The following is a 27223-nucleotide window of genomic DNA, read 5'->3' as shown; positions in this document are numbered from 1 at the left end:
CATTCAGTGGATAATATCAAGTTTTCTAAATGAAGTGGCCTATGTAAGCACCTTCGTGTCTGGTGCAAATAGATAATCAGTATTCTTATATTAAGTACAATAATGTATCAGGGGATAGCCATAGCAGCTGCCCAAGGCCCAATTAGGAGAAAACAAGTTTGGGGACTTTAGTTCATTCAAAGCGATTTTTGTGGTTAAAAAATCTAATCCCTAAAAGGATTTATGAAGACAAAATTATGGAGTCAATTATTCAAGAACCAGGGAGTCACAGTATATACTATTCCTGTCTTCCTTACCAGACTTTGAACTTCTTAAGGGCCTGGAATATATATATTGCATCTTCCATGCCTGGAATGTAGAATGTACTAAATAAGTGTTTCTAGAATAAATGTACGATTTCTTTTTCACTTCGCTTATTGCAGTAATGTTCTCCATTTATCTCCATTTCCCCCTATTTCCCAAGCACCTTTTGCCCCTTGGCCTAGATATTGAATATGTTTCATCATATTTTAAATAGACCTAGTCAGAGGTTCCCATGATAATCTCTGCCACAAGCATGTTGGCCAACGTGCCAGGGCGTTAGGAGGCGTGCCAGCACATTGCATAAGTGTCTGGATCATGTAATCAGATACTGTGACATGGAACAAAGTGAGCAGGGGAAGCCAAAGAAGTAAGACAGAGTGAAAGGGGAAAGGAGAAAACCAGAGAACTGCTACCACAATGCACTAGAAGCAGGGGAGGCTGTCGGATTCTTCCGCAGCCATGCTGTCAGAGAGTTTACTGATAGAGAAAGGTTGAAATAAAATCCAGAATCTAACTGTGAGAAGAGTTATTAGACCACTTGATCGAAGATCAAAGACAAGAAATAGACATTTCCTTTTGTGGCACAGAGCTTGTGATCGCCCTAGTATAACTGGGACACACAAAGCTATGGTAGAGGCCGGGATCACTCACTAATACTGTTTGTACTTCATTTTTCTCTGAAATTTATTACAGATTTTGTTCCAAGGGATTATAGGAGAAATAAGAAAAGTTTTAGAATGTATTTGAATGCAATCTATGAAATGTCATTTGTTTTAAAAATCTGAAAGGAAAGGGATTTCACTTCATAGCGCATTTTCCCCATTTTAGGCACTATTGTTTTCTGCTTACCCTCAAGTGATTGTTTTCTAATACTCTTGCATATTTGGCAAAAAATGGATAACCAATACACTGTAATTTTATATACAGTAAAGATTAGAAAATGATTGTGGTAAGGGGTGCCTGGTGAAGACACTAACATCTCTACATGTTCCTGTAAAAGAGCCTTGAGATGATATTTTTTCAAATCATCTTGTTCAAACTTTGCTCTCAGGAACCTTAATGTCACCACTTAACTGTACCCAAGATTTTCGAAATAGTTTTAACATTACAGAAAGAAATGTTCTGGGAGCAGGTATGTAAGAGATGTCTGGATGTCAGATAATTTAGGATCTGAGCTCATTCTGTTTATTTACAGCTTGATAACTCTAGGGAGGAAATGTATTCCCTTTTTATTTACAGGATCTCTCAGGTGAAAGACAATTGTTCTTAGATCATTCTCCCAGCTCTTTCAATCAAAGTTCTTGGACTTAAAACTGATTTTTTTTCCCAAAGCTGTATATATCTTGGAGGAGGTAGATGATTTTGGAGAAGAAGGTACAAGATAGAAAAAAGAGTACACAGGCTATGAAGTGATTTGACATGCTATTTCTTGTAAAAGTCCTTAAGGAATCTTCACTTGCATGATCAACTTCCCCAAACTGAATGAATACTAATTTTACACTGAATTAATACTCATAAAGTAGTTATAAAAAACCATAGAATATTGTTTATGAGGCACTGTTGGTTCTATTTCTTATTCTACTATAAGTAAATAAACATTTATATTTTTATTTCTTAGACTCTTACATAAACTAAGAATATAAGTGTAATTCTGGCAGGTAGCATAAAGTGACGTTTCCTTGGAAAAATATTTAAACCATAGCCTTCATACTGGTTTTTCATATTTTTTATTTTTTAAAACTAATATTTTGGGGGTTTTTTTGTGTTAAAGATGAGCATGTTCCTTAAATGTAATTAGGGAAATACTTAAAAATGAAAAACATATATATCTATTATTTGTTCCACTAACTAAAGGTGACCACTCTAAAGGTTTTGTATATTTTCTTCCAATGAAAAGCCTATTTCTTATTGCTTAAGAGTAGCACTTAATGATGATCAATTATTGTAAAGTATCAAAAAATTAAGAAATCCAGTATTATTAATTAGGATTTGAAAGAAATGATAGAAATAAAATAGTCATACATATCATGACAACTTAGTTCTCATTCATTTAGGCTTTGCATCTATTGGATTCATTTTTTTCTTCTGATTGTAGTATTTTCTGATGTTCTAAATATCTGTTATTATGGTTCATTTTGACCACTATTCCTAGATATTATAGCAAATATCTATAGAGCATAGTAAAACAAAACAAAACAAGACAAAAAAACACCCTTGATTCTGATTTCAGGCCCTTCACACATCTCAATTTCAAATTTATATAGTGATAAGTCCAAGGCCAAATTTAGAATCCATGTAACCCACAATCTAACCTTCAAGGGCCTAGGATTCATAGCTCTTGCTCAGAGCTGAGGAAAAGTGGTCCTTGGTTTTAAAAGAAGGTGGGTTGGGGCAGCTGAGTATTGGGAAATCACCCAAGTGACAGTGTTTGGAAAACATAGACTCATGGGTGATCCATTAAAAATTCATTTCCTGTTCCAGAACTGTAGTTGTAAGGGTAAAGACAATAAGAACTGACTACTAGCATAAGGATGTTATTATCAAAGTAGATTTTGACACCTGATGAGAGGCTCTTCTAATAGCAATGGTAATGAGCAATGTCTGGCTAATATATAGGATAGTTTCCTCATCTCATAGATTACCTGCACTATAGTGTTCTTTTCAAAGGAGACGTCGTGAGGCTTAAGTGAGATGGTTAATGAGTTAGTTCTGTGACTGCTAAGTAGCTTTAAGGTGGGGTGTAGCAGCAGGGGCAGGAGTGGTAAAAGAGTGGTTATAAACTGCACATTGAAGGAACATCAGTCATAAGTTATACCTTGAGACCTAAACTCAGTGTAGTATAGAGACCAGGAGTTAGTGATGGAGTTGTTCACTCATAGCTGTGGAACCTTGAGGAAGGCATTTAAGTTTCCTCCTCTGCCATATGTGACTTGAGTTTGCACTATTAATATGCATTCACCATGAATAAATTGCTTTACGTATATGTGTCCGCCAGTCTGGATTTTATGGTCACAAGTCATCAGAAGAGTTTTTCTTAAAATTCAGCCTTACTCTGCAAAGTGCAAACATAAGAAGTCACTAAGAATGGCTTGACATTGGAGAGAATTCTGAGATCCAAGAGGAGGGATCGTTTAGCTTGATCTTAAAACTAAACTTTAAAATTGCTTGATTGTGCAATAGGAAATCTTTATACATGAGGGAGACTCACTGTGCAGGATTCTGATAGAACAGATGATCAGGATTCAATCAAAGTATTGATTGATAATTGATTATTCCCTTAAAGTATTGATGAATCCATATATTCAAAAATATCATTGAGCATCCACTATGTTCTAGACACAGTGACGACTATGAAGCCACAATCACGTCCTTCCAGAGGCTTCTAATTTTGTGGATAATGATAATTAATAACACAAAACAGCATTCATTAATTTTGAAATGAGTGTCACTGACAGTAAATTCTCCAGGAGTTCATCAGAAGAAACAATCTCTTTGAATAGAGGGGCTCATAAAGTTTCTCTGCTTCTTGACAGTATTTTGTCCAGCCTCGTGGGAAGCGAAATGTTCAGCTAAATGTAATTCTTCCCCAAGGAAAACCAGCTGGTGTTTATATAGAATTCCTTTTGGCTTTATTATTGCCATAAGCAACTTCTTCTTTATTTGTGTTTTATAACATGGCTGGGAGCAGCAACAAACAAATGAAGACATTAGTAATATTCCCTGAACATATTTCATTTGTGTCTTTTAAAAACATATTTTTTAGGCCATGATGCAAAATTACCGGAAGTTTCTATTACCTGACTAAATGTGAAAATTTTTCTTGAAAAGGAAACTCTTACATCTCATAATAAATACAGAAAAACATCAAGCCTACTGATAAACTAAATAATGTGAAGGTTTATCTAGGACCTAGGTTCTTGGTGAAAGAAAAACGAAGTTGCTTTGATAATACGTCTTGATCATTCTCTTACATTGCAGTTGTATAAATACATTAAAAAAAAATTTTAAGCCACCAGAACAGATAACCTAACTGTCCTTCCTGAGGGAAACCATGATAGAAAAGCATATGTGTCATGCTGTTTGTGAGGTAGTTATTCAAAGAACTGCAAAAGAAAGTTTTTGAATTCATAGAATGATGAATGGAAAGTTAGATGATGGCAGTAATGTTCATTGACTCCATGAAATCATTCAAAGGCCTACACTGAGATACCTCACATAATGTAGGGATATAATATCTTTTCTAATTTTTATGTACCATATCTAAATGCTTCTTATAGTTTCTAGAGGATATCTAAGTTTTGATCAGTGATTCAAGACAAGTGACATGAGTGTTGATACTCTCCTCAGGACATTTGCAAGCTCCTTACAGATTAGATTGCTGTGCAAGTTACTGATTTTCTCCAGTTTCTTCCTGTGAAGTTGGGAATGAAATCCTGATCATGGGAAAGGAGGAAGGGGATCTAGAAATCTGATTTAGTTGTATGGTCTGGAAAGATTTTCAAAGATGGGGAAGGGAGGCTGGGTTTAGGTAGGAGAAAAGGAAGATGGAGCGGCACTGGTCACATACACCTTTTGTTCTTAGGGCTTCTATAATGCTCATTGGAGTGTGGGAAGGTTTGCTAATGTCATCGGGTGAGCTCAGCTAGTTCACTCATAGAGCCAGTGCTGACGTGGCTCAAAGATGTAAAGTGGGTGACTTTTGTCCTCAGAGTATGGCAAGCCTTCCCTTTAATGGCTCTTGTCACCTTGGTAGCACACTAATCTCTCAATTGCCTATTCTGGTCCCCAGGAACACGTATTCTTACATGGCTCATTGAACTAATTTGTGCAGTAAATTTTCATGGAAAGCTTTCAGTGTGACAGGCTCTGTGCTAAACAAGGGTAAACTCACTAACGCTGGCAAAAAAAACTGAACCAAACCTCCAAGGCAATTTGTATTACAGTGTGACAAACCCCTAGGTGACATTAAGGCAATGGAATAGAACTCTCATTTGAGGTATCATCAAGAAGAGTAGAGTTGACATTTTTAGGTTCAGTGATTTATATCATCTCTCTGATCTTACAGATTTCTTAACACTATAGCATACTATTGTGAAATAGATCTACAGTGGCTTCTGGCTTGTGGATTGGCATGCGTACAAAACCAACATACAGTTCATAACTGTTTTTTCCTGGTGACCCCAGACCTTGGTCTTTGTGACTTTAATCTAATCTCTGACTTGGGGTCCAACTCCCAGTATTTACATAACCATTTATTTTGTATGAGTCTTCTATGTTTCCCTTTGTTTTCATCAAGGCCTTTAGGACTGAAGATCCAAAATTATTTGCTGTCCAAATGGCAAAATGGTGATAAACATTGAAGCTGGGGGATGGTCATACAAGGTCGTTATACCCTTATTTCCACTTTTGAAAAGTTCAAGAGAAAGTCAAAAGACAAAGAAAACCATAATAGAAGTGACTTCCAGATATTGTGTATGAGAACCAGATGAGTATGAAATTGATGTTTAACTTTACAGGAAGAGAGAAGTTTAGAGAAAGACTCACAGGCCTAACTGTGCTACCTCTGTCTATCAAAAACCGCAAGGATTTTCTGCTTTAAGGAGTTGTGTGCAGTCAAGTCTTTATATGAAAGACTGTCAGTCTCTAATCGTTTCTAAGTTTCCTTGATGGAGTGGTGTCATATAAATCTTGGTCAACAGGCCTTGGAATCTTAACTGCTAAATTCACCAGTTTCTATGTTGTGGTCATTGTTGTTAACTTACATTTAAAATTCTACAGGTCTGCATTTCTTTTTTAACATATCACTGATGTTAGGGACCAGATGTTTCCTCTAGATCAGGGTAGGGCTTCTTAGTTGCTTCCCTTGTTTTTCTTATAATATACGTCTTCCACGAGGTTGTTTTAGAGACATTACAGCGTAGAGTCCTTGAGCTGGAAGCTTGGAATAGTGTCTCAGGGACAAGGAAGGAAGCTCTAAGAGAAAAGTATGGTGGAAAAGGAAGGAAAAAAATGGAAGCAAGCACAGTGTATGGATGTACTAGATGAAGCTAAAAAAAAAAAAAAAAAACATTCTCACAACTTGTTGAACTGTGATCTTAATGTAGAAGGAAAAAAAAACCTTACGGGGAAACATTCCAATCTGCTTTCTTAGGTTCCTTTAATATTCAGATAAACTTTTAATAATTTTCTTTTAGAATATGACTATTTCCATGGCTTAATGTTCTCATTGTGTCATTAAATTTTATATTATATATCATTTAGTGGGAAAAACAAAATACTGACAATGTCATTCACTATGCTTCTTTTGATGTAACTTTTGTTCCATGTGATCAAATAGAATATATGCACCATCAAAAGGCATTCAGGATTATACTGGCTGCTACAAAAACCTAGTTCCTCAGGTCCTGTAAGTTATTATCTTTCTGTTGCATTTTACAGTTGATAAAATTAACATTTAGAGAGGGTAAGTAGCCTATGCTCACACATCTCGAAGTGGGAGAACTGTACTCCCCTTATAAGCACTCCCAGATCTCCTGATTCAGAACTGTTTAATTTTCAAGGGATCCCATTAGTGAAAAGCACTTTTGTTTCCTTTGACAATAAAAGAAACATAGCAGTTAAAAATATATATTCCAGGTTTTTTTCCCCAGCTTTTCAAAAGTCTTCCACAGAAGATGTAAGTGAATCTCAACCTGGTTGTCATTTGATTTTCAAATGTGTTGAATGGTTGAGTGCTGAATTTTATCTAATCTCATTAGATAAAATTCAGTGGTGGTTACATAATGTTTTTGCCTAAAAAACTACGTTATTTCTTAAGAACCTATTAGATTTAGAAACAGGATATTTCCAAAAGAAAAAAATGACAAGACAGTATCTTTTTTTTTCTTTTTTAAAGTAGGTCTCATTGAAACTGTGATGAGGAACCATGTCACTAGGGAAAAAGAGTCATTAAATTTTGTTTGTTTTGCATACATGCCAGTTCACAACTCAGAGGAAACTGGATTTATTTTGCTATCAAGTAACTTTATAGACATATACACAGTATATAAACAGATTCTTAAAACGACTTTAAATACTCAAATATCTCTTTTGAAATGCATTTTAATAGGTGATAAATGAATTCAGGAGACCTATCTAGACTTCATTTTTAACCCCCAAACTGTACACAAGCTGATCATTTGAAGCACCATCTGAGTGTCGAGAAAGAAGAATGATTTTTCCAAGGTCCAAGACCTCATTGAAAGTATCCCACTCAGAAATCTGGGAAACCCTATTTGCCAATGGCATGAGCCTAAGCAAAGCATAAGATAAAGCTGAGATCAATATTCCAGGCAAAGCACCTATGAACACTACATCCAGTGATGAAGCTTAAAGTTAAAATCAGAGAAGTATTCAGAGCTGGATGAGAGAACGTCATGAACACAGACTGGAAATGAGCAATGTCATGAACACAGACTAGAAATGAGGAAACAGACTGGAAATGAGCAATGTCATGAACACAGACTGGAAATGAGCAAACAGACTGGAAATGAGCAATGTCGAACACAGGTTGGAAAGGAGCCAACAGGTCTGAGTTTCACAGGCTGTCTGAGCTGAGCAGCAGAGTTCAGGTGCCAGTAATGCAGACTAATTTCTCCCATATTCTGAATGGAAATCTATGCTAGTGATTAGATGCAGTGATTTAGCAAAATTCTCTTTGGTGGGCTTCCCTGGTGGCGCAGTGGTTGAGAGTCCGCCTGGCGATGCAGGATACACGGGTTCGTGCCCCGGTCCGGAAGATCCCACATGCTACGGAGCGGCTGGGCCCGTGGGCCATGGCCGCTGGGCCTGCGCGTCCGGAGCCTGTGCTCCGCAGTGCGAGAGGCCACAGCAGTGAGAGGCCCGCGTACCACACACACACACACACACACACACACACACACACAAATTCTCTTTGCTTTCTGCTGTGCTCTTTTTCCATCAGAAATAATAACCTATGTTCTCAATGAAGGCCTCAGACCTCCTAACTGCCCCCCCACCTCCACCCCACACACAAATCAGACTATTTAAACTGGAAGTAAAAGGAAAGAAATTACATTATTGCGTGTTCAACAATTTCTTAGCAGCTGCCTGCTGGAAGGTTTGTGGCAGTTACATCAGGCGTATCACATAAAGTTTATATTCAATAACTTCTAGTGTCTTCAGTCACTGAAAAATGCATGGTAGGTCCCCACTGAGTGTATTGCCACTCTCTGTGCTAGCTGTTGAAATATTATTTAGGGGAACATTAAAGAAAAAATATTCTCAGGTTTCAGAGTCATGTTGGGTGACAAAAAGTCACCCAAGGAAAAGTTGCAGGGATCCAGGGTTAAAAAACATACTAGTGATTCACATCCAATGCACAGCAGAATGAGCCATCATGGGAAGGATACATTAAGAAAACTGATAGGATCGCAAAAAAATGGTTCCACAGTTCCATGGCTACAGGGGATCCATTTAGTTTTCAGACCTTTGACCTTTGCTCAAAAGATGACCTAATTAGTCTTCTATGCTTTGGCCTTTATATTTTGTCTCTTTGGACTAACAGCCATGTAGTAAATCTACAGTCATTCCATAAAGTTTCCCATTTATATCTGTGCACTTTCAAATATAATTTGATGTGGCCTCCGTTCCGGCAGAATGATCACTGCTTCATTATGCCATTTTAACCACGATCAGCAATTGTAGACAACAGTGTCCTTTGAGTACTGTGTATAAGTTAGTCAATCTATCTATTTGTACTTGAAAAGGCAAAAATAAAAAAAAGCAAATAACTTCTAGAAAAAAAGCAAAATAAAAACCTCATCAGAGATACATGAAATAAAGAACAGAAAGCTGTTATTGGTGTCATATACCCTTAAAGGTATCTTATCTACAAATGAACAGGCAAAAGTTAAAACTGAATTTAGCTCACGTCTTTCAGGAATGTATTACTGGAGTGCCGAAATTCGATAATAAACAAGTATGATCAGCAAACATACAGGCTTTCATTATCATCTAATAAAAGAGACTATTGTGATATGTTATGTAATTTTTAAACAGTTACTTGAACTTTACCTCATACAAAAATATAAAAACATCCTCTTATATAATATTATTATTAGGTCTTTAGGCTTTATGGCAAAACTGTTTCTTATACCCTTATAGTTATGACTGATTTCTGGCTACTTGTTGAGTCTCCAGCTGAATCATGGACAGGACCAGTGATATGACCTGAACTCAGTAATAAGGTACATAAACTTGACCTGGCTATCCCTTATCTCCCTCTAGTAGTAAGTTGTTACAAACTATTTACTAAAATAAAAATACTCTTTACATGTATGTAGGTGATACTCAGGAAATGGTGTGGCAAAGAATATTCAATTTATATGCTTAGAGTTCTAAGGTAAAAAACAGAAATTTGGTACTTGAATGCCAATATGTGATTAAGGAAATAGAATATCATGGAGAGTAATGGATCGCAAAATTTAGGATAATAATAACAGCAATATCAGGCCAGAAGGTAGTACAGGCATCTTGAATATCATTCTAATGTTCTTTATTACTGTCCTGAGATACTTATAATTTTCAAGGAGAATAATGGGAGTTAAAAATAGCAAAGAAAAAAAAAAAGGAAAGCAAAGGGAATGTATGAGCCAAGATAATACAGAGATTAAATTCTACCAACTTCTTTCATAAATCTTTGATATCTCCACAGTCCCTGAATGGATACTTTGGCCAAGCATTGAACTGCTTCTGTGATCAGCAAACATACAGACTTTCTTTTCCTTTTTTTCCCCATTTAAAAATTATCTCCTACTTCTTGAGTTGGCAGAACGTCAGGCAAATTGATTGCCCGTCTATTTTCTGTACACAGCCCACATCTTTAAGGACCTCAGAATTTTTCTTAACATTGTGTGCCCTACCTAGAAGCCATTTTTTCCGCCTTTTCCACTTGTTCAAATCCTACTCATTTTCCAAAGCTTAACATAATGTGCTATCTCTGCATTTCCTTATCTCTCTCTGAGGTCTCAAAGCAAATTAGTTATGCATATCCTATGATTGTAAAACTAGCTACCTATCTATTACTGTAAAGCAGTTTTTCCAACCACTGATTTAAAATATTCATGGATTAACAATGATAAAGATGGTAAATGTGTCCATTTCTATTTCAATTTTAAAATCAAATTGAAATATAACTGCTTAAAAGAGGAAAAAAAAAGTTTGAGGTCTCAAACACTGTCAAATGAATACCCGTTCAGTTTATCAAAACTGAACAATGCCAGCTGAAAGGAAGAGCTTTAAACTCTATTCAGTTTTAAACTACCATTATTCTTATTTTTAAAACTATTTTATAAATCATTGATTAAAGATATTGAGAGACCTAAGGGTATTGAAAACCAGAGGTGAAAGTAGAAGTAAGGAAGTTTGTATATCTGCAAATTTGCACCAACACCATCTTTATCAGGTTTGAAAAGTGCATTCAGGCAATTCACATTTCGATAAAGAAGAAAGAGTTGTGTCTGGAAATTCAAGATCAGTAACCAAAGAAAATATATGTGTCACATATATTTAATCTTTTACTTGTTAGGTACAAAAGCAAGACACGTCCAAATAGTGTTATTGATGTAGAAGTGTTTTCATAAAGCAGCCTCTAACCTCCTTTCTTATCTCATAATTAAGAAATTAAATAATTAATATAAATATAAAAAATAGTATGATATATTTAAAAAGTATGAAATACAAAAAGTCAAATATCAATTAAGGAAACGTTGTTTTTGTCCATATTTGATGACAAAAAATTGTTAAATTTCAGGTCATCTTTCACTATATATTTGGTACTGAAATACAATACATTAAAACTTTATGCATTAACAAATTAAGCTTCTTATTAATTATTTGGAGGTAAAATTTCCTTTTTTAGTAGGAAAAATCAAATTTAGTTTTCTATTATGGCTATATTAAAGAATACACAATCCTTAATAATTTCCTAATATAATTAGAAATCTGACTCTTCATATCATTAAAAATGAATAAAATTTTTTAACATGACAGGCTATAGATATAACTATGAAAATGGGTCACAGGTCTGAAAAGGTTTGGAAATGTTAGTTGATAAATAAAAATAATTAAAAATTGAATATAACAAATTAGTACTTTATATTCACTTAGAAATGTGATATATAAATAAATCAATAGATGAATAAATACATGAATTAGAAGGAGGAGGGAAGAGCAAGATTTGTTAGAGAAGAAATTGATTGTAAAGCCAGATAGACCTGGTTTGAATTTTTTAAACTGCCACTTATGAGCTATAGGTCCTTAGGAAAGATATCCCACCAAAAGTCTTTGAGCACAAGTTAATTATAAAAATAATAGATATGGCAGTTCCAGTAATATACCTACCTATGCAGTAGTCCTTATGCAAAGTTTTTATCCCATTCTTTTCTTGCTCTAGTTTGAGTGTAGTTTCAGCCTGCATGTGGTATACACATGGCTTCAACCTGTGTTGAAATGTTCAGGAGAAAGACACAAATCCTAGAAGTTAGTATTTCTTCCCAGCTTTCTTTTGTGTAATCCTCATTTATCCAAATTCAATTGCATTTTTTCCCACTGTTCTTTGATATCATCCATTACTTTCCTAGATGAGATGGAGGACTAAAAGACTAAGACTAATCTTTTAGTCCTCCATCTCATCTACCTTTTATAATACATTGTAACAAATAAAAAATTTATAAAATTCTATCTAATAAACAATAATCATTCATCTAATTAAGGGAGGGAATTAGATATTATCACCTAGATATTTTTCATAAGCTCAGATAATCTTCTTAATTTTCTCATGCCTAAACCTCAAAGTCAGCAGCACCATTCTAGTTTCTTCTGTTATATTTGGCTGGATAGATCTATGGATTGACCAAGAGATAGTAGAAGTCTCAGTTCTCTCTGTTCTTCTCCATTATTTCCCACAAACATATCTGAGAATGCTGTTCTAAAAAGAGGAAATGGATTGAAGTTACATTTAAATGTTGACTATCAAATAACAAAATATATCTATAATGACTGGAATTTTAGGATCAAAAGTTTCATTAGAATAAGAACGTATGTCTTAAAATTATGCAGTATGAGAGACTCTACTGCTGGCTTTCACGTAGTCATCTGCCATGTTTTGAGAGGATCACATATAGCTAGGACCTGAAGGCAGCCTCTAGTAGCTGTGGACAACACCTAGTCAACAGTAAGCAAGGAAGCAGGAATCTCAGTCCTACAACCACAAGGAACTCACTTTCTCCAGCAAACATACGAGTGTAGAAGATGACCTCAAGCCTCAAATGAGAAAGTAGCCCAGCAGAAACTGTGTGAAACTGTGAGAAGAGAATTCAGCCACTCTATGCTCGAACTACATACAGAACTGTGAGATAATAAATGGGTGTTGCTTTAAGCCACTAAGTTTGTTATGAAGCAATAGAAAATTAATATGATAGGGTTTTTTGTTTTGTTTTTTTTTTGTTGCATTAATTCCCATTGTTTCTTATATCAAAACAAATAACCTGAAAGCTATTTCTGGGACTAAAGACTTTCCATTCCCCACAGAAATTCTTTCATGGAATTAAGGGTTCCATGTTAAATCTTAAACATTTTAGTTGCAGGTTAATCCCATAAATAAATATATAAAAATAGTTTATTCAGCTAGTCAGCAAATATTTCTGGTATGCCTTCTACATGTTGGGTACTCTTTTAAGCAATGTGGAATATGGCAGTGAACAAGAGAGTGAAAATTCCCTGGCCCCAAGGGCTTTACATCTTCATATAATATATATTAAAGATTTTAAAAATACCAAAGAAATATATGATAAAATCAAGTAGCATAATAAATGCAACAAAGTGGAGTTAGAAGATAGAGTATGATGAGAGATTGCTGTTTTAAATACATTGGACACTAGAGAGATAACATTTGAGCAGAGAAGCTGAATAAAGAGGGGGAACAGAACCAACACACAAATATCTGGGAGAAGAGGGTTTCAGGTCAAGGGAACAGCCGGTGGAAGGTCCAGAGGTAGGATGTGTTTTGACGTGTTCCAGAAAGGCCAGAGTGGTGTGAGCAGAGTGAATGAAGTAGAAGATAGTAAGAGATAAAGGTGGAGGAGAAGTCAATGGCCAACCATATGAGGTCTTTTAGATTCTGAACCTTTGAAGATATTTTCTACTTCTGAACCTTTTGTTAGAACTCTTTGATGACACTGTCCATTTTAATGTATATCTCTTTTAAAGATCTAGTAATCAAGTTATCTTAAAATTTGGTTCATGAAGAAATTTGATGCCTTCTGAAGGACTGCTAAGTTTTCTTTTATGATGAGAGTTTTAAAACACATAACAGTACCCTTGTGGTCATGGCTGCCAGGAGACACCAAGCTTGGGCTTGAGTGAACGAATGTTCCTCAGCTAAGGTTTTGGGTAAACTCATCTCCGCTCCTTCACGATTTTTTTTATTTGTCTCACATCTTCATTAATTTTCTGTCATTTATTGTTGCTTTAAATACCTTTTGGAAATAGGTATAATACAAAAAAGACCAAATCTGCCAATCAGAGATCTTTCTATCTAAAACTATGATTCATATGACATCCATTTATTAAACAATTGGTTAGTATTTAGAGACTATGGACTAAATTAAATGAATAAGCCCTCGATTCCATCAAAGAGATAAATTTGTATGCTAAGTATAATAAAATAAGATTTAAACTTACAGGGAATTAAAGTCTCATATATAACACTCTGGGCGGTCAGTTCATGAAGAGCTTTTGTTGGCTAAGGGGAATTGAAGAAGAAATCACAGAGAGGAGGAGCTTAAAGGAAGACTCCTGCTGAATATGGTAAGACTCATTATACACTGAACAGTACTAAATGGTGTCATTCACATTGTATACGTGATATATATATATGTGATGTATTATATATGATATAATATATGTACATATATAATGGCAATTTTCTTGTAGGGTACTTCAAAGTATTTTGAAGAAGTGGTTCCTTTCATTTGCACAAAGTAACCACATAGGCCAATAGTAGCACAAACAGTAATTTTTAAACATGAAAGTATCCATTAATTCCAGTTCAATTTGTCTGGGATGAAGAATGAACATGTTATGTTTTTTAAAGCTTTCAGTGTCCACACCATGTTAAGGATCATTGAATTTGGAGAGTAACATTTAGGTAGAGAATTGAAAATTCTAGATAGAGGAAATATTTAAAGCAGTGGAAAATGCAAGAAAAAATGCAGAGAATATTTCATTGAAGAATAAACTTCATGCAGGAATAGGAATAATAGTTGAGAAACTTCTGTGCTGGTCTAAGGAGTTTAAAGTTCATTCTCTAGGAAATGGGTACTATTAATGTTTTATTTTAAATAAATAAATCATAAAATCAAATTTGGGTTTTAGAAAGATTACCCTGAAAGCAGTGAGAAGGATAAATGAGAGGGGAGTATTTCTGCATGCAGAAAAATCGATCAGGAGACCATGGTAATGGTTAAAGGTAGGTGGTGATTGAAACCTGACTTAGGTAGAGGCAGTGAAAACAAAACACAGGAGACAAATGGAAAATATATGGTGAGGTTAGAGTTGTTAGGAATTGGAAGATGATTGGGTGTATGGGGAACAGTTTTAGGCTGGGTAACAGGAGGTATGGTGATGTAATTTTACAGAGATGAAGAACACAGATGTAGAGGTAGGAAAGGGGAGTTGTGTTTACGGCAGCAGGGTAGAGATGTGCACGGAAGGTTGACGTGCAGTTATATCACAGTGAGTCAATCAAAACACGGTGTTTAAGAGCTTAAGACCTGGAGCCATGGAGATCTGGGCCCAAATCTGGCTACTTGGAGCACTGTAACAGTGAAGTAAGTTATTTAACTTTACTGAACTTTCATTTGAATGTGTAAAATGGTAAATGTTAGTTTTATATCCAGAATTTTGAAAAAGTGAGTTAATAGAGACACTTTACTGGTGTATAGAGAATTCTCAAAAATGCTAAGTAAATTTACTATTAGGGTAGAATTTAGGGGTAAAAAATAGATTTGGGGATTAACTGTGCAGAGGTGCTAAATTGAGCCCATAGAGTAGCATACATTGCCCAGGAAGAGAAGGTACAGGAAGAAGAGAATGGATAGGACTAGAACACAGAAGATACCTATTTTGAGAATGCAGATAGAGCAAGGGGAACACAAAAATGGACAGGGAAAGGACAATCAAGAACATGGTATGAAGAATTTATGCAGAAATAGAGGAATCCTATTTGAAGTATGATCTAAGGGCTGGAAATCTTGGTTCTAGAGCTTTGTTAGTACGTTTTGATTGGTCTCAGTATCCTTCTACTTAATCTTCCCCTGTCTCTCCCAAAGAAAACAGAGCTACAGCACACTAGATAGTGTTTTGTACAATTGCTTACCAAAAAAGTACATAAGAACTGCCTGATTATTAGCTGATTATCACGTGATAACATCAAAACAAAATTTCATAAACAGAAAGTGCTACAACATGTAAGTAATAATTATAAAAAACCAAAGCTCTGTGTCTGATTTAAAAACCAGTGGGACATCTGCTTGGTTGCTACCATAATTGGCCACCAGCCTGTTGTTTTGTTGTACTAGAAGGACTTTATGTCCTGTGGATGTTACTTGCTCCTGGTCCAGGGGGACTCAAGTTTCCATTAGATTACAAGCTTTATACACAGAGCCAGATGTGTGCAAGACTCTTGCACAATTTCTAAGTCACTTAAAATTTTTTTGCTTTTAGTATTAGGTTCATTCAGTTTCCTTTAGTCCTTCATCCATGAGAATTAATCATCTCCCTGGACTTCCAGTCTCTAAGGTGTCACTTGTGTTGTGACTCTCCTTGTGAAAGCTTGGTAGGATAACCCAAACAAAAAAGATAAATTGACATTGCAGTAAGCGTTCACTCCTGTTCACATTGTACTCAGTTCCACTTAGTCATTCATTTATATAATCTGTCATTCAAGAAATGTTGTTTCAGCACCAGCTGAAATATGCCAGTCATTGAGCTAGATGTGTTCTCATATGTTAACTGAAGAATAAGTGTTCATGTTAGGGTGTAGAATAATTTCTAGAATAGCTTCAATTTAAACAGTTTATCAATTACTCTTTTTCCCCTTTCCTCACATACCACAACAGCAAACTCCGTTGATTTTACCTTCTAAATATTTCACAAATCCATGTTTTTTTCTCCATTTTTTTCAATCATTTTAGGACGTTACTATTAAAGTCAGTAATAGTTGCCTTGATGGTTTCCCCACATCCATCCTTACCTCTCTTTAGTCCATTAACCATGAAGCTATCAGAGAGCTTGTTTTTAAATGTTATTCAGATCCAATCATGTATCTCTCTTGATTAAAATTTTTCAAAGGCTTCCCATTGTTCTTAGGATAAATCCCTACAAATCCCTATGACATCTGGTTCTTCCCCAGCTCTTCTGCCTCATCTCATATTACTCTTCCCTGCCCTCTTTCATCCAGTCACATTGGTCTTCTACCATGCTCCTTCCTGACCATGGCAGCCTCCTTAGAGTTGCTGGACCCCTACCTTTGAATGCTTTCCTAATTCTTTGCCACTTAAAAGCAACTCATTTTTAGATATTTCTTTGTGTGTGTGTGTGTGTGTGTGTGTATGATATATATGATATACATATAAATATATTATATGTCAGTATTTATATATGGTTGAACTAAATGGTAAATAAAGAGCCAAAGTTAATGCTCTCAAGTATCTTACTGTTTAGACAAGCAGTATTTAAGACATCTTAGTATATTATAATAAACTGAGATACACAAGGATATTTTTTGAAGGAATTTACACTGTGATAAGCTGAGAGGTCAGAGAGAATTCCCTAATATATCTATATATAGGCTTCCCTGTATAATATGTATATTTATATACATATATATAAACAATATCTGCATATATCCATATAGATATATACACACATACGCACATATAAACAAATGCATGCAATAGATAGATGTATACATATATGCACGTGTATATACATATATAAACAAATACAATGTATATATACATATATGCACACATATATATACATTCAAATGTATATGTATATTAGGGAAAACTCTCTGATCTTTTAGCTTAGCTTATCACAATAAAACTTTCCTTCATTATTTATCCCACTTTATGATAATACATTATGATTTGTGAAACACTGCTTGTCTCCCTTCACTAAACAATAAGATACTGAGAGGACAAACTTTGGCCCTTTATTCACCATTTTTTCTCAAAGGAGTAGCACAATGCCATACACATAAACAGAATCTCAAAGTGTTTTGCTGTTTGATGGATGAATGATTAAATGATCAACCATCCACCCTAGAAGGGAAGAATGTTGCTTTGGAGCTATAATATTTCATTGCAAATTATATTTTTAATTAATTTTTATTAGAGTATCCTTTACACTGCAAATTATTGGTAAGGCTTTTACAACTAATGAAGATGACACTGGAAGGGAGAAAAAAATAAAGATACACAACTGAGCAGTAATTTTAGATGTCAAAGACAAGAGCACCACTCCATTAGATCATTTTTATTAGTATAGATTTCCATCAATCCTCATTACTTTTGTTTTTTTAAAAAAATTATTTATTTATTTTTGGCTGTGCTGGGTCTTCGTTGTTGCACGTGGGCTTTCTCTAGTTGCCTCGAGTGGGGGTTACTCGTCGTTGCGGTGTGCAGGCTTCTCATTGTGGTGGCTTCTCTTGTTGCGGAGCACAGGCTCTAGGTGCACAGGCTTCAGTAGTTGTGGCACGCGGGATCCAGAGCACAGGCTCAGTAGTTGTGGCACATGGGCTTAATTGCTCCGCGGCATGTGGGATCTTCCCAGACCAGGGCTTGAACTCATGTCCCCTGCATTGGCAGGCAGATTCTTAACCACTGCACCACCAGGGAAGTCCCAATTCTCATTACTTTGGATGACAAACATAAAGCCAGCACTCGCCTCTAAAGTCAGCTCTGAGAGGAAATGGTGGTAAAACATTTACCTCAAGCTGATGTTTGGAATAAAGACATTTCACACATGTATAGATTTGAGGAGAGCAACGTAAGCAGAGAAGATTAATATTAAGACTTTTTCTCCATTGTATATTCTTTTCTCCTTTGTCACAGATTAGGTAAATCTGAAAGAGGAAAACAAATATCGTATATTAACACATATATGTGGAATCTAGAAAAATGGTACAGATGAACTTATTTGCAGGAATAGAGACACAGACGTAGAGAATGGACGTGTGGACATGGAGGGGGGTAAGGGTGGTGGGATGAATTGGGAGATTGGAATTGACAGACATACACTACCATGTGAAAAACAGATAGCTAGTGGGAACCTGCGGTATATAGCACAGGGAGCTCAGCTCTGTGCTCTGTGGTGACCTAGATGGGTGGGATCGGGGGAGGTGGGAGGTCCAAGAGGGAGTGGATATATGTGTACATATAGCTTATTCACTTTGTTGTACAGCAGAAACTAAACACAATATTGTAAAGCAACTATACCACAGTTTTTTTAAAAAAAGACTTTTCTCTAGCTTTTCTGCAAGAAAATGGTCCTTACAAAGAATGTCTGAGTGAAATTATTTATTCCATGCTAACATGGGAAAGCTAACAGACAAACAAACAGAAAAACCTAGAAAGAAGGGTGTGTTACTAGAATCAGTGAAAAATTAGTCCTGAAAATGTCTTTCAGATCCTAAATATATACTTTACACAAGCTGATGATAATCCAAGGGCGTTTTTCAAATGTGTTTTTCCTAAAAACAAGTTAGCAAGGTTCACATGTTAAAGTATATTGGTGAATATTCTCATTGTTTTCAAGTGTGTACAGGGGTTTATGCCAAAATCTCCTAAGGCCACAACCATTCCTTCCCTGTTATGTTACAGAACCAGGGACTCAAGAACAGATTGCTGTTAACACTTATACAGTGGACAGGAATATAAACAATGGGGTGAATCTCTGATTTAAAACTTGAATTTTTCTGAAGGGAATTTTTTTTTTTTTTTTTTTGGCTGCTTTGGGTCTTCGTTGCTGTGCATGGGCTTTCTCTAGTTGCGGCGAGCGGGGGCTGCTCATTGTGGTGGCTTCTCTTTGTTGCAGAGCATGGGCTCTAGGCGCGTGGGCTTCAGTAGTTGTGGCACGTGGGCTCAGTAGCTGTGGATTGCGGGCTCTAGAGCGCAGGCTCAGTAGCTGTGGCGCACGGGCTTAGTTGCTCTGCAGCATGTGGGATCTTCCCGGACCAGGGCTTGAACCCATGTCCCCTGCATCGGCAGGCAGATTCTTAACCACTGCACCACCAGGGAAGTCCTGAAGGGAATTTTTTAAAAGCATCATATTATTCATTGAAAAGGCCTAAACATGTTCCGCAGGACATAGTACTTAGGGGTGAAGTCATTGCTGGTAATAGTATTTGATGAAGCGCCCTAGGTGGTGCTGGTCAGATGGAGAAGAGATATCTGAAAGAGAGATGGCCCCTGAGGGCGTCAGGGAAAGAGGATCTGGGGGTTGGGGCAAGGAAGGACAGAAAATATGATTGTGACTACTGCCACTGTAACCATGATGCTAAGTGTAGGGATGGATTCATTTGATTGCTGTTCTGAGAAAAAAATTTCACATAGAAAGGGGACATTTCGCAATAATGTCCTGTGAAGAACATACTATCGACAGCTGGCAAAAGCTGCTGTTGGCAGCAGGACTGTTGGTTCAACTTTCATGCCTTACAGTTTATGGCACTCATCGTGCAATAAAAACCGGAAGAGGCTCTGAGTTTGCCTAGTTTAATACTTTAGGTTCATAAACACTTGAAAGGCAACGAATTTGGGATGAAAAAGTCCTAGGTTTAATTAACATCCTGTGATGAAATGTTGTATTTTGAAGATAGTTGCTGAAGAATGCCGATTCTTTGGTTGAAGAGGGTCAGAGGTCTTGTCGGAGTTAGTTACCCTAGAGCCCAGTTATTTTATTTTATTTTTTTTTATTTTTATTTTTTGCGGTACGCGGACCTCTCACTGCTGTGGCCTCTCCCTGTGCAGAGCACAGGCTCCGGATGCACAGGCTCAGCGGCCATGGCTCACGGGCCCAGCCGCTCCGCGGCACGTGGGATCTTCCCGGACCGGGGCACAAACCCGCGTCCCCTGCATCGGCAGGCGGACTCTGAACCACGGCGCCACCAGGGAAGCCCAAGCCCAGTTATTTTTTATCTCAATCCACCACTATTCTTCCCTCTCCCTCACCACCCACGCTTCAGAAGTCAATGCCAGCAGGGAATTAAAAATTTAATGATAATGAATACATAACTCATAGAAAGGATATTCCACATTTCCTATTCTTATTTATAGGACATAATCCACATTCAAAGATAATGGTGAGTCAGGTGTGGGCATGCTATGATATTTATTGTGATTCATAGAAAGTGTGTGTGATCCTGAGTTTGCAGAATTTGTGGTTTGTCCTTTGACCTCTTTGATAAAACATTTTGTTTAACAAGTTCCTAGCTCAAGTAATAGCAAAACTTTTTATACATATAGAACATATTTTTTTTCCTATAAAGAAAGGGGTCACGTTCTGTGATAGATGAGAACCTGGCCTTCCCTCTCATGCCAAAATCTCTCTGATCTCCTGACCTCACCAGCTGACTCCTTGCCACCTGGATGTCACTCCCCTATGCCAGTTATCCACCCTCCGACTGCCAAACATGATATTAATGGCTGAGAAGGGGCCATGAGACTGACCCTCAAGGCTCTGGTAGGTCAAACTCTGTTTATGCAAACTGACAAGGACAAGTTGAGAAAAGTAAATGCAAGAGATGAGAAATATCTCTGGTAGTAAGGTTGTGCCTTACAGATCTTTGATCTTTTCCTTGTGTTAGGGACATAATGCTTCTGGGGATTTCCTGGTGTCATAGCAATACTCCATAGGGACCATTTCTGTACTTTTCCTAACTTTGTTTGAAAAAAATTAAAGCAGCCTTGGCATTCATTACTCATAGGATGGTTAATCTGACAGATAATGTGTGGATGAAATTCCTTTTTCACCTATAACTATATTTTAGGGTGGGAAAGAAACATGCTTTCAGTCAAAACTGTATGAGTTAGACTCTCATATGAACTACTTATTAGCCATGTGTCCATTGTCAATATTTATCCTTTTGAGTTTGTTTTCTTTTCTGTAAACATTTGGACCTAAAAATATTAACTTGATTTGAAAGGATTTTTGGGGATTAGGAAAAGAGAATGAGATTGTACAATATTTCATTTAGCAAAGTACCAAGCATGTAGACAGTGCTCAGTGCATGGGATCTAGTATCAAGATATGAAAATACAAGGTTTGGTAATTTGAAAAAAGTCATTCTCTTTCCTGGGATGATAGATAATACAGTAGGTAAGATCAGTTCATTTAGAAAGTGGTAACTCCCAAATCCATCATTTTTCTCTAATGCCATTCTGTAAAGACAGTATTAACTGAAAATAATTAATACCTCAAAATCTCAGGAAAGCAGCATGACTTTTCTAGTTTCTCTAGTCACTTTGTTCTAATGTATTATTATAGATCCTTAATGTATGAATCCCAGGAAGTGACTTATTGTTAGAAATCTTGCCATTATAGCTTCAGGGTAATAACTTTAATCGTGGAGTCTGCTCAGGCTGAGGGTAGAGCCTTATTCATATGCTTACCAACAGGACTAAGCAAAATTCAATTTAAATCTACTACATTATACACCTATACCAAAAGATTAACTTAAAACGAAGCACGATGGCAATGCGTGACGCTTTCTGCCTTGTTAACTGAGGCAAACCAAAATGGACCAAATTACTACTTAACCTATGTAGGATAAAAAATACTAGAAAGTTTACCAAATAGATATTCACGTTTCAAGGACTCATCTGCAAAATTTCCCCCCCCAAAGTTTGTTGAATAAATATTTAATATTCACTATTATGTTTTTTTCATACTTCATCAAGGAAAATTCAAACCTATCACAGCAAATGCTAATCATAGAGGGAAGCAGATTGATTGTTTAAGATTGATGATCTGAATTCCCATGTTTCATAAGCAAAGCAGCTATCTGTTAAGGGGCATAACAGGTTTTAAAAGGAAAAGGATTAAGGGTTTTATTTTCCTCACCTGAGGCACAAAGTGAGTGAGATTTTTTTTTTCAAGTTAATTTTCATTTCATCTGGCTCAGGTGTCAGGGATCTATATTTATCTCGGTTTAGGCATGCGTCTGAAGCACTGGAAGTCTCAGGATGTCAATGGCTTTCACATGTCAGGATAACCTTAAATACAGAGGAGTCGTCAGGACCCTGAGCCTCATTTCTGAGTTCTCAGCTGCTGTGCTGTGGAAATCATGTGTTTATTTTCTGCATCTCCTCCTACAACGGTCACTCTGAAGCCAGTTTTAAGATCCTACCTCTGGGCAAGCAAGCGCCTCTAGAAGTTGGTGAGCACAATTATTTGTTTAGGGGTGTGGCTATAAATGTCTTTGTAGTTGATGGACTATCATCTAGTAAGTATTAGTAATTGTTATTTCTAACTCCTTAAGAAGATAAACATTAACTGGTATAATAATTTAGTTTATGATGCTTCTTTTAACAGAGTTATAAACTTTCAACTAAATGGACAGACTTAACACAAATGTTTCATTTCCACTAGTCTCTCAATTCATCCTATGAAATTCCATTTGCATATTTTCATACCTTTTATTTAGAAAATATCAGAAACTTGAACTAATTATTTTAAAAAGTACAATTTTAGTGGAAATTTTTCTTCCTTCAGATTCTCTTAGTTGATCTGGCATGTCCTAATCTAAACTGATTTCTTATTTTATTTCAATTTCTGTGCATCTTCTTTTAAAAATGTTACTCTTTTGAAAAGGATGCTCTAAAATTCTGACCAGTTCAATTTTTTGCTTCCAAACTGGAAAAACATGTTTTAAATGAGACTAGAAGTTGAATGACCTGTGTTCATGGGAGCTAAAAATGTTTTTTGGTGTGTTGTCCAGACTGATAATTTAAAAGACTCAGTCCTCTTTACAAACTGACTCCTAGAAGGAAAAAAGAATCATTCCATACATAAGCTTATTGATCACTAGTGATCACAGAAATTGTATTGACTGTGGGCACCAGATATTTGAGGGGAGGGGATTTTGTTACATAGAAGAATTTTTGTTACATGGTATGTTTCATACAATGGCTATATAAGACCAGGAAACACTTCAAAGAATGCTAGAGTAATGACTTACTCAGACAGGAAACTTAAGGATATACTTATTTAGAGACAAAATTAAGTGCTGATACAAATAAAAAGCAGTCCCCTCTGACTCTCTATGCTACGAAGTCTGAGAATGAATTGGACAGGTTTCTTTACCTTTAAAGAAGGTCATTTCTTTTTATTCTTTGGAGAATGGTTTCTTGGAGCTGTGCTGAATTCAGGGGAAAGCATTCTAGACTGATACTTAACAAAAGTATTAACTTTTCACTTCCTGTGAGAGAATTCAGAACTCAGGTAGGATCAGGATCAGATGAAGAGAAATAGGCAACCCGTCTTGTTCTCAGGTATACCTGACTAAGTAATAGAAGTGCGATTTGTGGGGCAATATATGAGACTCCTGCAATCCTGACAAGGAGAAAGGAGAGATATTTTCAGATGACGTACAACACAAACTGTAATTATTTGGAATAGGATCATTTTGTAAAGGACAGTCAGGACTTTGCAATGAACTGTTCCCAGAGTTTCAGAAAGAAAACCAACACCTGAAGATAATAAAACGATTTTCACCTGGGAAAAGAAGGTTAGCTCCTGAACTCAGAAGAATCATTGTTAGGAAAAAAAAAAAAAAAAGAAAAGAAAAAGGAAAAAGCAAAAGGCTTTAAAGTGCTAACAAATTAGTGGCAAAGACCAAGTAAGACTGCAGAGTGGACCAATCAAATGGAAGAATATATTTTTCTTAGAGCGAAAAAATACAGAGTAATATATTGCTGTTGATGTGACTAAGGCTAGTTTTGCTTTTAGCACAGATTGCTGATTGAGATTACTAATTTAGGAATTTAATAGTGTTTACAATCGAAGCTTCACAGTTGAATTCTTTGGAAAAAATTCATAAAATTTTGAAATGAAAAAGAAATGCTTTAAAATGAAAAGTGTTTTTTATTGGTCAGTTGTTTATATGTTTTGATGCTTTTGGATGAAAATTGGAAAGTGTGTCACCACTTTACTACAACCTAAAAGATCTGGAGTAAGAAGCAGGGCGGTGCTGGTGGAGGAGGGATGCTATTTCCATATCAGGTTCCTGGAATCAGAAATAATGCCTAATCCAAAACGATTCTCTCAATCACAAACAATGAATTGTCAGGAAAAGGAAATAGTCTAAAGCTAGCTTAAGTGCCCAGGGAATAAAAAGAGAAATATAGTTCAGTAAATAGTTTTACTGTTTCGTGTGTTTTATGTTGAAGTATAGGTATTGGCTAAGCCACTGGAAACTTTTTTCCATTACAAAGGGCAGTTAGTAGGTATGCCAGTGATTCCACAATGAACTTTCCAGCCATTTCTTTATGGAGAAGGGTAAGGTGAATTCTGCTTTGTGTCTTCTGACAAATTTAGTCGTGTGGAGAATAACACTTTTAAATCGGTGCTTGATAGTACACTGTTAATAGTTTAAGATGTTTTGAAATATACCCAGAGACCTTTGTCACACAAACACTAGCATCTGAAGGAGGAAATGACAGAAAACTGGCAAACATTCTGGAGGGGACATAGCAGACAGCTTGGCTACAGTCACCAAGGTCTCCAGAGTGTGCTCATAATAGAAAAGCATTGTTCACCCTTCAGTGTTTGTGAAGTTTAAAAGTGGAATGAGAACAGTTTTAAAAATGATCAGTTTGTTCTCTTAATGTTGGTTTTTTTCTTATTAAATCTTCCAAACTTATATCTTACATTTCTCCCACTTTAATTTTTAGGAAATCAAAAGGGATAGTAGTAGTCATGAGAACGCAGTCTTACTGAAATTCATTTGGAGGCTCACTTTGTTCTATGTGGAACTTCATCATTACTCTATTTGAAATGTAACAGATGCTATTGTAAGGGGTCTTTCTTGTGTCTCACTCTAGGAAGCTTTAGAAATAAAGTAATAAAAGGTTATTCAGTACAGTGAGCCCAAAGCATGGACCCTAAACACGTCTTCTCAGAGCAGGCATACATTTTAATAAGTGGGATCTTTTCTACAAGTATTCTTACTTTAAGGCAGAACCCTAAAACAGCAAAAAGCTATTTTGGTTGGATAGATAATGGAGTCACTATCTTTCAGATACACTTATTCACTGACGCATTTGTTGAAAAATATTTATGAGCACTTACTGTGTGTCAGACAATGTTGTAGGCTACAGAGAACATTATTAGAAACCTTACTGTGCTGGTCATTTATAAGGATCCAGGATTTTTTTTTCAGGTGGTGGTTCTACATTTTGTTTATATGGAATGAAACCTTTTGATGAAAATTAAAAAAGAAAAAGTTAAGTTAGTAAACGATGAAGACGTAAGTTGAATTCTGTGGATACTTTCCCACCACTGCCCACAAACAGACCCCTTAAGCAGCGGTCAGTCTCCTGAAGAAAATAGGCTAAACAAGTGACTTAAAAATAATGCTATATGTAGAGGAGGAGTAGAAGGAAGATACCGGGCAGAGTTAGCTTCTCGCCATTGCCTTTCCAAATGCATAATTAACTCTTAAAATTCTAATTAACTAACATACAGCACATGGAAATACCTCCAGAAAAAACTAACTGCACTGTAGACTATGAAGGCTTAGGTTTCATAGCTTCCTAAATTTATTTCTGGTTGAACTATTTTTGTCTGAAATGGGGAACATATATAATCTAAATTGTAGCTGAGTCTCTTGGTTAGGGGGGAAGACCTCTAGTTTGCATGGAAACCTCTAGTTGATATGAGCCCGATCCTTTTAAGAGCTGCTTGGTCAAAAGTCACATCCAAGCAGTCAGGTTAGACAGGCAATTACAGTGCAAGAGAACATGAGCTGTGATAAGGGCAATGCTCAGTGATAAGGGCTCTGTTTACAGAACTTTGCTCTTAGGTAGAGTCTATACTTCCTGCTGTGATGTAAGCTCCATGAAGGCAGGAGTCATTTGTAACTTAGAAATATCCAATGCCGGACACATAGTAAGCACTCAATAGACAGATTGTATCCATTTATTCAAAAATAGGTCTAAATCTTTTTTTTTTTTTTTTTTTTGCGGTACTTGGGCCTCTCACTACTGTGGCCTCTCCCGTTGCGGAGCACAGGCTCCGGACGCGCAGGCTCAGCGGCCATGGCTCACGGGCCCAGCCGCTCCACGGCATGTGGGATCCTCCCGGACTGGGGCACGAACCCGTGTCCCCTGCATTGGCAGGCGGACTCCCAACCACTGCACCACCAGGGAAGCCCTAAATCATTTTTTTAATTAATTTTTACTGGCGTATAGTTGCTTTAACAATGTTGTGTTAGTTTCTGCTGTACAGCAAAGTGAATCAGTTGTACTTATACATATAGTCATTCTTTTTTAGATTTCCTTCCTAGTTAGGTCCCCAGAGATCATTGAGTATGGTTCCCTGTGTTAAACAGTAGGTTCTCATTAGTTATCTATTTTATACATAGTAGTGTATATATGTCAACTAGGTCTAAATCTTTTCTAACCCAAAATGTTCACCTTCCAATGAGGTCTATGAATAGAATTTTAAGAATTTTTAGTCATTTAAAATAATTTAAAACCTTTGTTTTTTTACCCATCTCTTATACTTAGCACTTTTTAAAATATCCAAATTGACATAAATCTCTACTCTAAAGTAATATATAGATGTGTGCAGTTTT

General features: G+C 36.3%; 1 protein-coding gene across 2 annotated transcripts in view; it reads left to right on the top strand.

Annotated features, from left to right (window-relative positions):
- LOC115840852 (platelet glycoprotein 4) overlaps window positions 1-27223 on the top strand; it is a 148403-nt gene that overhangs the window by 42644 nt on the left and 78536 nt on the right. The window contains exon 3 of one of the 2 annotated variants that reach the window (XM_060305040.2): window positions 14049-14172. The exons of the other annotated variant lie outside the window; for it this stretch is intronic. The gene's annotated coding sequence lies outside the window, so the exon portion shown is untranslated. The remainder of the gene's footprint in view (window positions 1-14048; window positions 14173-27223) is intronic. 2 annotated transcript variants of the gene reach the window in all.

Source organism: Globicephala melas, chromosome 9, assembly GCF_963455315.2.
Source record: "Globicephala melas chromosome 9, mGloMel1.2, whole genome shotgun sequence".
Taxonomy (NCBI): Eukaryota; Metazoa; Chordata; class Mammalia; order Artiodactyla; family Delphinidae; genus Globicephala; species Globicephala melas.
This window is presented reverse-complemented; position numbering and strand designations above follow the sequence as displayed.